We start from the raw sequence: 15,425 nt of genomic DNA, 5'->3' as shown, positions 1-15,425 counted from the left end.
TACCTCTATGCAGTGGCCAGGCACAAGTGTGGTACTTCCCATGCCTGATAATATATGATACCTTTAATAATAAGCTCTTCAATCTAGCAGAAAAAGGTATAACATGATCCAATGACTAGAAGTTGAAGCTAGACATAAGACAATAAAAACGGCCAAACTGGCTCAGACCAAAGGTCCATCTAGCCCAATATCCTATCTTCTGACAGTGGCCAATGCTAGGTTCCTCAGAGGGAATGAACAGAACAGGTAATCATTGAGTGATCCATCCCCTGTCACCCATTCCCAGCTTCTGGTAAACCAAGGCTAGGGACACCATTCCTGCCCATCATGGCTAATAGCCATTGACGGACCTGTCCTCTATGAATTTATCTAGTTGTTTTTTGAACCCTAAATTCAGACTGGAAATAATATGCAAATTTTTAACAGTGCAAGTAATTAACCATTGGAACAACTTACCAAAGGCTGTGGCAGATTCTCCGTCACTGTGGGAAATCATACTATTGTTAACAAGCGGTTACCTTTGTTGAGGTCAAGGTGTATACAGGGTGGAAAGATATTTCCCTTCTTTCTTTCACTTTTAGAAGAAAATGCATTTTGTAGCAAACAACCATTTTCTTGACTCTTACGGTAATTATATTTGGGCAGCCAAATTTGGACTAGCAATTGGGGAACCTTATTATGTTTGAGGAAGGATGATCCAGTAGTTAGGACTGTAGGCTGGGATGTGGAAGTCCGAGGTTCAAGTATTATTAATTATTATTATTATTATCCCCATTTTATGCACAGGGCATAGAGAGGTTAGGTGACTTGCCCAAGGTCATATAAGAAGTCTATCCTAGTGCTGGGATTTGAACCCAGGTCAACTGAGTCCCTTCACCACGGCCATCTGAACTACTTCCACCTCTTGCATCTGTACACTTTGGCTGGAACAGCTATGAGAAATGTCAGTTGTTGTTGTGTGTGTTTTTGTTTTGTGTTTTGCTAGAGTTTTAATAATTCTTGCTTATGGTCAGGTTAGAAACACAATACAACAGCCTCTCTCTCATGGGAATGCTAAGGTACCCAAAACAAAGGCACACAAATAATACAAAACCAAAGGGAAACTTTTCCTGACTTAAAGAAAAATTCACGTTAGATTTGAGATTTGAATGAAGGTTCAGTTGGGGTGAGATCGAATCTTCACCTATCCCAAGATAGGGGTACAGCGAGAAAAAAGTGGCATGAAATGCATAGTCAATGTGGCCTGCAAAACTATTTGTATTACACTGAAGCTATGCCTTTTCCGACAGAAACAGTTAAAGCCCAGTTAAAAGTTTTGCCTCCTGAGTGAAACCAGTGAGTAACAAAAAATTCTTAACTTCACTGGTGACAATTTACAAAATGTGCTTCAAAGTGAAACCACATGTTTCATTATGGAACATTTTGTTCTAGTCCAAAAAAAGATTCATATCTACTACTATTAGGAGCTAATTTGTTCTTAAATCCATTAAGACAGCATTCTGAACAGTCAAAGTCACTTTCCACTATCTCACATTGCCCCTAAAAGTCTTTCCAATGTCACTCATCTGGATCCTCACTGCTACTAGGCATTCATTGTTGCTTACAGAAGACTTATTAATAAAGACACAGTAACTTTGTCATTCAAAGGTAACAATAATGAGACTCTTCAAAGCTCAATAATGCTCTTACACCTAACCAAGAGGCTTCTCATTAAATTCTCTAGGTTTGTTATGAATTCTTAAAACAGCTGATATTTCTTGATATTTCAAAATTTCAATGAGCCAAATTCTGACACCTTTACTCACACTGAGTAGCACTTTACTCCACGGAGTGAACTATTACTTAGTATAAGGGCATCAGAACTTGTCCCAATGAGATTCTGCTGCATGACTCATGTTGAGAACATTAATAACAATATTTTGCACTTCTGTGGGGTCTTTCATTGAAGAATCTCAAAGTCTTCAAAAACATTTATTAAGTTCCCCAAACCCATGCAAGATTGTAAGAGATAGATAGGGATCCCTCTACTCACTGTTAAAGCAAAGCTACCCCCGGAAGGATAGGAGGTATTGTAAGTGTCTAACAACATTTCAAATATGAAATGGCAGAACTATTAAATACGGTACTGGATGACGGAAGGATAGCTAATATAACTCCAATTTTTAGAAAAGATTCCAGAGGTGATCCTGGCAATTACAGGACAATAAGCCTAAATTCATTATCAGGAAAACTGGTTGAAACTGTAGTAAAGAACAGAATTATCAGACACATAGATGAACACAATATGTTAGGGAAGAGTTATCACAGCTTTTGTAAAGGGAAATCATGCCTAACTAATCTATAAGAATTCTTTGAGGATGTCAACAAGAATGTGGACATGGGTAATCCAGTTGATTCAGTGTACTTGGAAGTTTAGACAGCCTTCATGAAGCACCCTCGACAAAGGCTCTTAAGCAAAGTAAGCAGTCATGGGATAAGAGGGAAGGTCCTCTCATGGATCAGTAACTGGTCAAAAGATAGGAAACAAAGGGGAGGAATAAATGGTCAGTCTTCACAATGGATAGAGGTAAACAGTGGTATCCCCCAAGGATCTGTACTGGGACCAGTTAGGGTGACCAGATGTCCCGATTTTTTAGGGATAGTTCCAATATTTGGGGCTTTTTCTTATATAGGCACCTATTACCCCCCACTCCCTGTCCCGATTTTTCACACTTGCTATCTGGTCACCCTAGGACCAGTGCTATTTTACATATTCGTAAATGATCTGGAAAAAGGGAGCTGACAAAGTTTGCAAAAGATACAAAATTGCTCCAAAGTAGACTGAGAAGAGTTACAAAGTTGGTCCAATAAAAGATATGACCACACCAACCTTTTCTCTCTAATGGGCTATGGATCAGGCCCTAAATCCTCAGTGTGCAACTCTGAGTATTTATGCTCATCTTACTGTGATAGTAACAGGGATAAAATAGTAACATATCAGTTTGTTTATATAGCCACTAAGCATGGTAAGCACAGTTATATTACAAAGATACCACAGAGATAAGTATGATGCAAAGGGCTAGACGGAGAAGATAGACTCAAGAAGGGTGAAGGCAGGATGCCAAGAAGTGATGCAAATGTACCTAATGAAGCATGAAGTTGTCAGATACAGTGGTGAGGACACTAGCTTAAGCCTAGAGAGAGACCTGGATTCAGTTTCCTGCTGCACGACAGACTTCCTGTGGAATCTTGGGCAAGTCACTTAGTCCCTCTTGTGCCTCAGGTCCCCATCTGTGAAATGGGGATAATAGCATTGCTCTACCTCCCAAGGCTGTTGTGAGGATGAATACATTAAACATTGTGAGGAGCCCACTTACTATAAGACAGTGGGCCATGCAACTAAGTACCTAAGAGAGATAGCGTATGCATGTACATTAAAACTGAGCGTTGCCCCATAGCAGAGTTACATGATATTTTTGTGGAACTTTTCTGTTGATGGTTATTTCCACATCTCCCAAAATGTTTCCAGTATTCTGAACAATCTGCAAAAAGGTCACCTCAATAATCTCTTCATCTGACGCCTAGCCTGTACACACCAAACAAACTACCATATATGGTCATTTCTACAAGGAGAAGATTTGAAAGTGCAGCTCATGCATGGACAAGTTCTCTGGCCTGTGTTATGCAGGACATCAAACTAGATGATCATAATGGTCCCTTTTCACCATGGAATCTATGAATGGTTTCTTGAAGGTGCATTGAGGCATCAGAACCCAGCATTTTCAGATTGTGTCACCTTCTCCCTTGTTTCAAGGGCTCATAATGTTCTGAATTCCTAGAAGATTGGAGCTGGTAGAGAGGAAACTTTGTAGGCTGAAATTCTGGAAACCCTTTTCAGAGAGTTGGATGACCTATCCCTGTTAAAATTAATGGGGCAACCAAATCCATCTGGTAGCTTTGAAACTCTCAATTGTAATTCCTTCCACCACTGTTACACAACCCATGGGTTGTAAACTCGATATTCTGGAACATTCTTTAACAAGAGGATAAATAAATAGTGGAGCAATTACAAAATTTTGTAACTTAAAGAGGGTCATAAACCTAACCACTCTCATTTTTAGTGTCTGGTGTATTGGGACCAGCTGAGTTGTGAGAGCTGTATATTACATTTGGTTAATATTTGTTCCATTACTTTTGTATCAGTAATCATCTCACTAAGACCTAGTAGATCAGTGTGTGCTTTGCAGAGTTAGATCTGTGACATATGCTCCTTCAAATACCACTGGAAAAAGGCCCCCAGGAATGACAAAGCTAGAAAATAAAATACCGGGAATCTGAGGTGGAAATACATCTCTAGGAAAAATGGCCATGAACTCAATTATTTGTCACAGCTCTCACTTAGAAGTGGACATATAATCAGGACACCATTCAAGCAAAAAAAAAATCCTTAAAAATTGGATACAACAATAACAACAACAAAAAGCTAGTTCAGCATGTTTTAATAGCATAAGAGTGAAACTATTTTGAAATTGATGTAATAAATTCTAGAGATCTTGGTTTTTTTTTTTTCCAGATCTGGTTATTATCCCAAACATATTTAACCAGAAATGTAAACAAAAAATGTAGTCTAACAGAATATGGAAAATTAATCCAACTATATTATATGAACATTTGTAAGCTATTTTGTCAAACCATGGTAACACTCATGTCAATCAATGGGAGTCGTCCTGCTGATTTCAATAAGCTTTGGCCCTGCATGAAGGGTTTGCACATTTCTTTATTTTCTGATTTTATTAACAATTTATTTTCAAAAAGAACTGGGCTGTAATTAGATTACAAGTGGAGTGAGTCTGCGATTAGATTCACTGACTGTTTGACTGGTTCTTTTCCTATTATTCTGCTTTCTCTCAGTTCTTAAAAAGAAAAGGAGTACTTGTGGCACCTTAGAGACTAACAAATTTATTAGAGCATAAGCTTTCGTGAGCTACAGCTCACTTCATCGGATGCATTTAACAGACTAACACGGCTGCTACTCTGAAATCTCAGTTCTTAGCTTCCTTCACTAGCATTAGCAGAGCCAGGTATGTAGTAGGTAACCCCCCCTTGTAGATTTGCTTTCTTTCTTTCACCATTATTAACCAGGCAATTTTTCAAGGTTATTTTTAGAGACAGAGAAGAAAACAAGGACAAGTTTTCATTTTCTGAGACCATGAGGTATTTTCCCTAAGAACAGTCAAAAAATTCCACACCTACACACAAACGTTCCGCACATCTCATGGGATTTCCATGAGGCTCTTGACACACCTCTAGGTTGGAAGCGCCCACCTTTCCCAAACCTGCCTCTCTCTGTGGGATGATCTGCAGGAATTTCTGAAAATTGAAACTCATGGATTTTCTTGGACCATGGATGAGTTTTCCACACCAAGAGCATGACCTGACCTTATACAATGATTCTGTAAATCGAGGCCTGAGGAATCATGAAATCAAGGTGATAGAAGGTAGAAACATATGATTACATTCCCTTTGTAGTTTAGCTCCCAGGATATAGGAAACATTGATTCTTCTGGGAAGAATTAGTCTTTTTAGTTCTGTAAAACTAGACAAAGACAGAGGTCCCAGTGTCACACTTTGTTCGTGGTAGCTTTATTGCTCTCAATTTTGTACAAGGATTGATCAAAAATTGCCATGCTGATATTTCGGGTTGAGATTAATCTGCTTCATTGCTGTGCTTCTGCAGTTCTCACTCCTATTCTCTGGGCTCTTTGCTTGTTGCTATTTACCTTTGATTTTTAAATCATCATCAGGCCGTACTAAACACCTAGCGCAGCTGTAGACAGAAAAGTGGGTCTGTACAAGTAACATCCTGGTGTTCCATATACAACTGTTCTCAATGATTCCAGATCTAATTTGTTTGCTTTGCTTCTTTTCTAACTGATGGTGCTACAAACTCAACGCGAGGCCTGAAAATCCAGTTGGTTTCTTTCTGCCTGCCACATTGCCAGCACCGGAAAAGATTCTGCAGTTAGAAATTAGCCGACAATTGTGTTAAGGAAGCATCAAGGCAGAGTAGGCTACTGCTCACTGTCCCAGCGCTGCTTTGGATTCCTCAGGGTTAACGATAATAGAAACCACAGGTGACATCCTAGCCCCGTTAAAGACAATAGCAAAACCTCCATTGATTTCAATGGAGCCAGGAGTTTTGTCCTGGTTTTGCTTGTAAGTAAGAAAATATGACTCAGAGACGCAGACAGGAAAATTCATCCTGGCCTATGCAATTGCTATTGATTTCAGAATGGAAGCAGGTATGTTCAGCCAGATGATACTTTTACACATTGTTCTGGACATAAACACACTTTAAGCTTCAACACAACCAAAATCCAAGGCCAGTTTTCCCTTATTTTACTTTAGTATTTATATTCCTTAAGATGCACAGAGAACCTTTTAAAACACAGCTTGCCAATTTGCTATATGCATCTCTTCTTTTTAGCTTGGGTGAAGGAAACTCCTGACTTGCAAAGCTGTCATATTCTCCCTAGTCCTTCCAAGTCTAGTGATTTTCCTCTCAGTTTCTTTATTTTATAGATTAACCGACAAGATGAAAGATTTCATTTCCTCAATAGGGAAGCTGTGGTAAAAGCAAGGAATGTGTGATGTGGCAGCTTCGTCTCCGTGCCATCATTCCATTGCTGCGCAGAGTACAGCCAAATTCTAGCTAATATCATTTTATTGTGTCTGGATTCTCATAAATTCCAGTTTGGGAATGTTTGTCAAGTCAAGAATTCTTTGCTCACTTACAAGGGTCCTTCATCTTCTGCCCGCATGCGACAGAGGCATTGGGATTTTCCCAATTTTTCCTCCTTCTCTGCTCTGTGTTCACCATAAAGATTCTGCAATTAAAAATTAGCTAACAATTGTGTTAAAGAAGCATCAGGCCAAGTAGATTGGCACAAGAATGTCAAATCAAAACATTCTGAGATTGTTGGATTTCCTCTCCCCCCCCAGCAAAAACAAACACTTTGGCAAAAACCAACATGAACTTGTGAAATGCTCAAATTGCATTTTTTGCTGAAAAAAGTTTTCACCATAAATTTTTCCCCTCACCTCTAGTTGTGGTGTAAATGAGAATAAGGCCTACACAGTATTTAGTGATTTCCTCGAACTTCTGTATTGCTAGATCTGAATTTTCACATAAGGCCCCTTTACACTGCTCTGGAAGTTGTTACTGAAATACACACTTCTCTTAAGGCCCTCTTACACTGCCAGAGCTGCATACTCCATGGGTGACTCCGGGGCTGGAGCACCCATGGAAAAAAAAAGAAAAAATCCACCCACCAATCAGCCGCTTGGCAGACCCAGCCAATCAGCTGCTCAGCGGGCTCCACCTATCAGCTGTTTGGCGGCAGGTGGGAGGCGCTGGGGGGAGGGGGCAGGGCGTGAGCAGGAAGAGGTGGAGCAAGGGTGGGGCCCTGGGGGAAGAGGTGGAGGGGGGGGGCTTGGGACGGAGCGAGGGTGGTGCACCCACCCTGAAAAGGGAAGGTCAGTGCCTGTGCAGAGCTGTGGCCTTAGTGCAAATGAAGATCTGGCTCCTAGTATAATTTTGAATTGTAGTGGAGACTGTGCATGCCCGATACTACTGGCTCAGGATATCAGCTCTGTGTGATATGTGATGGAGGTGTTGGAACCACATGGTTGTCCTGCTTTTCCAATGTCCTGTTCCCACCCCCAAAACCTTGTTGAGAACAAGAGGCCATACCAGAGCATGCAAAGGGGGTACAGAACCCCATCACAGGCTCTCCAAATCCTACCCCCAACATTCATGCAGGACAAGCACACCACTTTGATTGTTACAGCTGTCCTGGAGTTTTCCCACCTGTGTCACTTTGACAGAAAATGCAAGTTTCCACAACATCAAGATTTTCTGCCGGGAAATACCAACTTTGCAAAATTGTTTTGATTTTCTGTGGGGAAGACCAACAAGAAATATTTCTCCAATTTGACCTGAATTGAAATATTTTGGTTTGTTGAACTGACCCGAAACGTTTGGTTTCAAGTCAGTTCTTGAACATTAAACTGCATCCCCCTGTAGTGTCATATTGCCTCATGGGAGTTATAGTTCAAAGGTCTGATGCCCCCATTCTCTTCTTTGGGCTGAGCTCCCTGGCTAGAGAACATCGACAATGCCACAAAGTTTCTCTGAAAGGTGTGATGGGAGTCACATGACTGCATGTGCATTTTGGGAGATATAATCCGGCCAGGGAGTCTAGTCCATAGTGGGAGCTTGGCAGCATCAGACCCAAACTACAGCTCCCATGAGGCAATGCACCACCATTTGGGGAAACAGTTCAAAGTTGAGCTGACAAACTGAAATATTTCATCATTTCTAAAACAATTTCAGAACATTTTATTCCATGAACAATGCTGATATTCCAGGTTTTTGTCCTGATTTGATACAAAACCAAATGCTGAAATATCAGAATTTCCCATGGGATGAAAATCTATTTCACTCAGAGCTCTCTATGAATGTGGAGGATTGGAGAACATTGTTGTTTAAAGTTGAAGATTCTAGTTTTACATTTTATTAAACAAGAACATTACTCTCAAACTTTATTCCATCCATTTTGCTCTGCTATGGCTTGAAAAAGATTAGTAGCAACAGAGAATATACAACTTCTTTCCTTTTAACATGATTTTTTAATAGTCACACATATTACTTTAATAAAGAAGAATGGTGAATTTATTGTCGGGTTAAGCGATCAGTACTTCCTCCCTCTATGAGCTCTCAGAGCACTAACTTTCAGTGTTAGTGAGGATGATGTCATATTAGATAGCAGAATTTTTCTGATGCTGGACAATACCATTCACAGCACATAGTTCACTATGTTTTAAAAGTCATATAACTCACACTCACAGTGGCCCAATCTGCCAAACTGAGGTCCCCCAGATCCAGAGTTAAAGTTTTGGGTTGCGAGTTTGGTTCTGTTCTATCTCTAATTTCACGGCATTTTGATTAGGTTAAGGCATTTCTGAGGAATTAGAAATGGTGACCAAAGTGCCATTATTTTGTTTTAATGATTATGATCTTGAATCTTAGAGAACTGAGAGCAGGACATGTATTCAACTAACCCCTTTCTCTCCCTAAGTGCTAACGACAATCTAAAAATACTAAGCAAGATTCTCCTCTCTTTCGCTCCAATTTTATACCAATATAATTCCACTGACTTCCTTACTCTGTACTCCAAGTACATAGTGGTAGCCAGGCTACCTTTGGAAAGTCAGTGGTATGTAAGGCAGGTTTGGGACTCAGCTGTCTGCCCTTTCTGCCATTGCATTGCTGAGTAAAGAAAGCCCATTTCTCCAAGCTACTGCTGAGTGTGTTAGTGAACCCAGGACCATCTCTAGGTCTGTTGCCCAGTTTCCTGGTTTGTGAGCTGTTTGCTTTAATATTCTGATGGGTACTTTTGAGAGAGAAACATCTGCAGGAGCAAACATCTTCCCCTTTGAAAAAGAAACTCCAGATTTGGGCCCTGATTCGGCAAGGTACTGAAGCACGTGACTAATTTGAAACACATGAGTAATCCCATTGACTTCAAGATTAGGTTGAGGGCAGATAATTCCACATCTACCTACAGTGGCCAGATGTTTCTGACACTTGCCACTGTTGGAGACAAGACACTAGATCAGTGACACTCAGACTGAGGCTGAAGAGCCGCAAGTGGCTCTTTAATGTGTTTCCTGCGGCTCTTTGCAGCACATGATATTAAGACACTGTCAATTTAATTATTAACCAGTCTAAGTTATTAACCATTCAGTACTATGTTATTAACCAATTGTAATAATACTTGGTCAGTCATTTTGCTGTGAGAATAACATATACCTAAATATTTCCCCGTCATACTGTTTAATTCACAGTCCTGAGGCTCTTTCGGGTAATGTTGAGTGCTAATTTGGTTCCTGAATCACTGAGATCTGAGTATCACTGCACTAGATGGATCACAAATCTGATCCAATGTAGCAATTTCTGTTTAAGTATCTTGCTGATCCCAGCTCTTCAAACGCATGGGATGAAAGATGAGCAGCTTTCAGCTCTGGAAGAAGAGAGACAGGGACCACTAAGATTACATAGTAGGCAGCAGGAATCAGATACCTGTCAGAAGATCCTGACATCTGAATTACGCTAAATCCAATTTTCCAGCCCATAGGGGGAAAGACTTACACAGTGAAAAAGCCTATCTGCTGAGCTAAAAATAGGGATTAAGTGAATCCCTCCAGAAATGTTGCTGAAACCCATCTACATCTTTTTATCACTGGAGCGGAGAAACTCGGAAAAGAACAAGACAGTTATCAAACATCCTAGACAAGTGTAAGAAGATGACACTTCAAACTATCTGCAGGCATCTCCACTTTAAATCACAATGCGCAGCCTAGCAGTATGTTGTCTAAGCCAGCGGCTGTCAAACTTCATTCATTCACCTACCACCGTCTTAAAAAATTGTTGCGGGTGAATGGGTGGAACTTCAAGCTCATGGACCAACAGTGGTGCAGGTATCACAGGTTGGGAACCCCTGATCTAAGCTCCCTTTGCCTTAAGGGCCAAGACTATTTTATCAAACCTAAAGCTTACTGATTTTAAATACTATATACTGCACAGGCTCCCGTTCTGTGTTAACACAAACTCCCTAAATTGCACAGTGCAGTCACACAACACACAAACATCTTTCTGAAAGAAAATAATCCATTCTTCATTAAAATTCCTGGAAGAGAAAGCATAGTCATTTTTGCCAGGTCCTTGAGAAAAAAAATACCTGCTTTATTCTCCTCTTTAATTAGAAATACAAATCTACCTGAATAGAGCTTAATACACAACTTGAGTGGCTGGCAAACATTTTAGGTCATGGTCAGAGCTATCAGCAACGGAAGACTAATTTTTAAGCATCGTGATTAAATCAGATTTTATAACCTTGCTGTGAAGCAGAGGCTCCCAAACTGGGGGGGGGAGGGGGAGTCGCCATCCCAAATGGGGTCATACCATCAGGAGATGGGGTTGAGGCAATCCTTTGTGTATGGAGGATTTTACTCTGCACAGTGTGACCTCGCATGTAATGTGCCTGTGAGGTCACAATGCACGGCAGACGCCATTTTGCTCTACAAAATGACCTCCTCCACAAAGCATGACCTCGCATACACTGTACATCTATGGTCACACTGTGGAGAGGAGGCCATTTTGTAGAGCAAAATGGCGTCCTCCATGCAGCATGACATTGCACACACAGTGCACGTAAGGTCACACTGTGCGCAGGGTGCGATTTTGCTTTTTGCTGTCTGGGGTCCTGGCAGGAAATACTTCATTCAAATTGTAGTGCCAGCAAAAAGTTTGGGAACCCCTTCTGTAAAGTCATGTGGCGTCCCCATGTGCCCCTTTGCAACCTGGTGTGGTCCTCCCTTAATTTCCCACAATTGGGGTAGTTTTGGATTTGCTTTAACAGCCTGGGACAAGGAGGAGCCAACACACGCTAACAAAATAGCACGTCCCCTTCTAATAAGGTTTCAGGACAGAAGCAATTACAATAAGCAGCTAATTAGGACCCTGGTGCAGAACTCCCAAACTTCAGCTCCACTAAACAAAGTCGCAAAGTCAGGTTACACTAGTCTTCTGGAGCCAAAGAGAAAAAACACCACCCTCTGAAGTCTTCACAGCTTCTATGCCCCTCTCCTCCTACTCACCTGCCTGTTCCTGTTTAAATAGCCCAGTCCCAGGGCAGGGCAGGTCTTCCTTGATTATCCCCAGGCTGCCAACCACCACCTGGCCCGTAAAGGGGTAGTACGCTGCTTCACACTTGCTTACAACATACACCATTAACCAAGCTCTGGTAACATGGCCCTGATCTTGCTTCCATTGATGTTAATGGCAAAGCTCTATATTGACTAAGATTGGTATAGGACAGCGCTCTGTCACGGTGCTTTTGACTGAGGGCCTGATGCTGGAAGGTCCTACGGTGGCTTTCAGGAGCTCTCTCAACTCCCATTGACTTCAGTGACCTGACTGGGAGTTGAGAGTGCTCAGCACCTTGCCAGAGGGACTCAGAGCCTAAAGGGATTAGTCCCTTACATATGCTGTTTGGCTTTTCACCAGAAGCAGGTCAGACGCTTTCAAGAAGCGGGTATTTTCGAGACACCTCTGAGGTGCTGGTTAACATCGGTGCCCGTAGCTTAGTGTTGCACCACATTTTAGCAATTCACCGGGCTCTCCTTCACTTATTTGCAAGCAAAAAATGCTTTTCCTCGTCATTGGCACTGATCCTCTTCTCACTCCCACCAGTTTTACATCCACATCACTCCTGCCAAGAGGCGCCAAGAACAGCTCAGAGTCAGGTGAAGGGAGGTAGTGCAAAGATCACTGGAGTCTCATCGTATTTACCCTGCTCACACCCTCAGCTGCAGACTGCTGGGTGGAAGAGGGTGGTTGGAGCCACTATGATGGCTGCGTCATGAGATAATATTCTTGTACTGGGTGGGCCTGCCATGGCCGGCCATGGGGCAGCTTTGTGCTAGTAAAGCCGTGCAAAGCTGCCAGGATTCAGGGGAGGATCAGGAGCAGTCACTGATGCTACTCTGGATTAGGGTGACCAGATGTCCTGATTTTATAGGGACAGTCCCGATATTTGGGGCTTTTTCTTATATGGGTGCCTATTTCCCTTCTCGCCCCCCCGTCCCAATTTTTCACACTTGCTATCTGGTCATCCTACTCTGGGTTCACACCATCATCATCCCGGGACCTATGTGCACTCTGAAGCTTGCATTCACTGAGGAAAAAAATGTAATCAGACAGGAGATGAGAGGGGACGGTGGAAACTTCACCGAAGCTGTTTGACGAGAACGAAAGACACGCGGCTCTTGAAACAACAAAACAAAACAAAAACAACATCTCATTATCTCTGCTCAGAGATGGAAGCAAGCAAGTTCAGCTTTCTTCCCCATACCGCAATAAACAAAACATTGGGCAAATGAAAACCACTTGTGGTGTCATTCCCTGGAGCCTGTGATGTCATATCAGGAGGTATCCTCCTTGTAGTGCATGTGTTTTTTAGCAGATGTTTGTTTGGTTGAAAATGCTTTATCCAAGTGCCATTCATGGCACTACTTAGCTGCTGAAAAGCTGTGTGACGTCACTCCCAACAAGCCTATTGAATACCATGGTCGAGCACTGAAAGTATGGCTGGCATTGGGCTTAGTTTCTAGCAGTCATGCTGCTGAGCTATCGTACTGTAGTACAATGCCAGGACAGTTTGGAAGCCTCTTAGCTCAGATTTCCCTTTCAACAGTGCACAGCATTGCCTCTGCTAATCTGTTTATGTAACTCCGAAAACAATGTTTGTTTGGTGGTGAAGGGCTTTTCATGTGAAATTTTCTCTCTGATTTCGTCAGACCTCTATATTTCACAGGGTTCTCTTAAAGTAAATTGTTGCAATAAACTGGCATCGCTGTCACGGTTGGACAGAATTAATTCAGTGTCCCAGGCCCTATACTGTTACCCAGTAAGGGAGATCCTCTTGTAGCTCAAGCGATAGCAGCATGGAGGATCTGAACTCAATATTTACCACTGTTCAATGTTTGCTACACTTTCTCAATCCGCACAGGATATGATTCGGCAACATCTGTAAGCTTGGGGACTTAAGTCCAGATTTTTACAGGCACTTAGATGCCTAACTCCCAGAGCCTCAATAGTTTTAAAAATCTGGCCCTTAGTCCTTTAACTCAAGATGTAGAAGCCAACAATGGGCCCCTTCCCTCTACTTGAGCCGCTCCTTCCATCCTGGGTGTTGACCCCCATTGGGCTGAGAGACACTAGGACCCCAAGGTTTCTCCAGTTCCTCCATTGCTGTCCAGGAGGTAGAGGCGAGACCACTCAGGTTTCAGATACACAAAGCTCCAGCTCCTAACCCTTGACAGAGCTGTTAGCTAAAATCAGTTCCACAGTTCTAGTGGAAGTGCGCTTCGTATAACAACTGCCATCTTGATAGGCAGCTGGTATATTTGATAGGCAATGCTGAGAACTCAAGCAAGAGAACAGCCAGAAATCTCCCACCTTTGCTAGAAAGGCTTCCTTATATGAATCATGGAATCTAACTTAAGAATCTTGTTTTTGAAAATCTTGCCCTTACTGGATTTCTTTCCACACAAGGAGATTTTCAAGATACTTAGGGATTTAGGAGCCCAAGTCTCACTGAAAGGCAATGGGACTTGTGCTCTTAAATCTCTTAGGTGCTTTTAAACACTCTCCTGCAGAAAAAGCTTTTGCGAACCTGTAAACAAATCCACTCTCCACTAGGTGTCCCCTTGTGGCCAGGCCTGGGATAGCAGATCGCTTGCTCCCCTGCCAATGGTTGCTCTGGTTTCTCTTTCAGTGACTCAGCCCTCTGGCCAGGTTACCATTTTAAGTCCTTCTGGGGTCACAACCATCTAAATCGAAAGTCCCCAAATGACCCTAACACAGACAAAATCCTTCCACCATTTCTGGAGCTATTCCTCAGCTTGTCTTAAGGGCTTATCCTGGAGCCCTCTGCTGTGCTCGATAAGCTTTGCAGTGGGCTTGTACTCCCCCTTCTTTGCGGCCAGTCGGGGAATGGAACCCAGTGCCACTCTGGGTTCTGGCCCAGGGCCATGAACTGAACAGTTAGCTCTACCCCTTTAGCTGTCTTGGAGTTTTCCCTTCCTACCCAGCCTCTTAAATTCCCCTCTGGGTCTCTCTCTGTCTCTTCCCTGCTTAAGCAGGGTCTCTCCCAGAGCTTTCCCCTACCTCCTCTGAGCGTCCTCCTTGGCACTTACTCCAGCTCTTTCCCCAGCTGGGCATTATCACCACTTTAGCCTGGCCCTCCCTCTTTCTACGGCAACTCTTTATGGGACATTAGACTCAGAGGCTTTAAGGCCAGAAGGGACCATCATGATCATCTAGTGTCTGATCTCCTGCACATTGCAGGCAACAGAACCTCATCCAACCACTCCTGTAATAGACCCCTAACCTCTGGCTGAGCTACTGAACTCCTCAACTCGTGATTTAAAGACTTCAAGTTACAAAGAATCCAGCACTTACTCTAATTTAAACCAGCAAGTGACCTGGGCTCCATGCTGCAGAGGAAGGCAAAAGCCCCCAGGGTCTCTGCCAATATGACCTGGGGAAAAATTCCTTCCCAACCACAAGTGCAGCAATCAGGTGGACCCTGAGCATGTGGGCAAGACCCATCAGCCAGGCGCCTGAATCTCTGATTCCCCCCAAGTGGGGCTCTTTTTATAATCAGGTTGGCTTAGCCCCAGGCTCTCCAGCCCACTGGGCAAGCCACCTCAGTTACAGAACCATAGAACTATAGTTGAGAAAACTGCACTAAGATTTGTGTGTCATTGAGCTTTTTCCCAGCTTTCCCAGGATAAGAAGAGCAAAGTAAACATCAGAC

General features: G+C 42.6%; 1 protein-coding gene across 1 annotated transcript in view; it reads right to left on the bottom strand.

Moving 5' to 3' along the window:
* Positions 1-15,425, bottom strand: part of TRABD2B (TraB domain containing 2B) — a 414,240-nt gene that overhangs the window by 27,189 nt on the left and 371,626 nt on the right. The window lies entirely within an intron of this gene.

This window comes from Dermochelys coriacea, chromosome 8 (assembly GCF_009764565.3).
Source record: "Dermochelys coriacea isolate rDerCor1 chromosome 8, rDerCor1.pri.v4, whole genome shotgun sequence".
Lineage (NCBI taxonomy): Eukaryota > Metazoa > Chordata > Testudines > Dermochelyidae > Dermochelys > Dermochelys coriacea.
The sequence above is the reverse complement of the archived record's forward strand: the minus strand, read 5'-3'. Positions and strand labels throughout refer to the sequence as shown.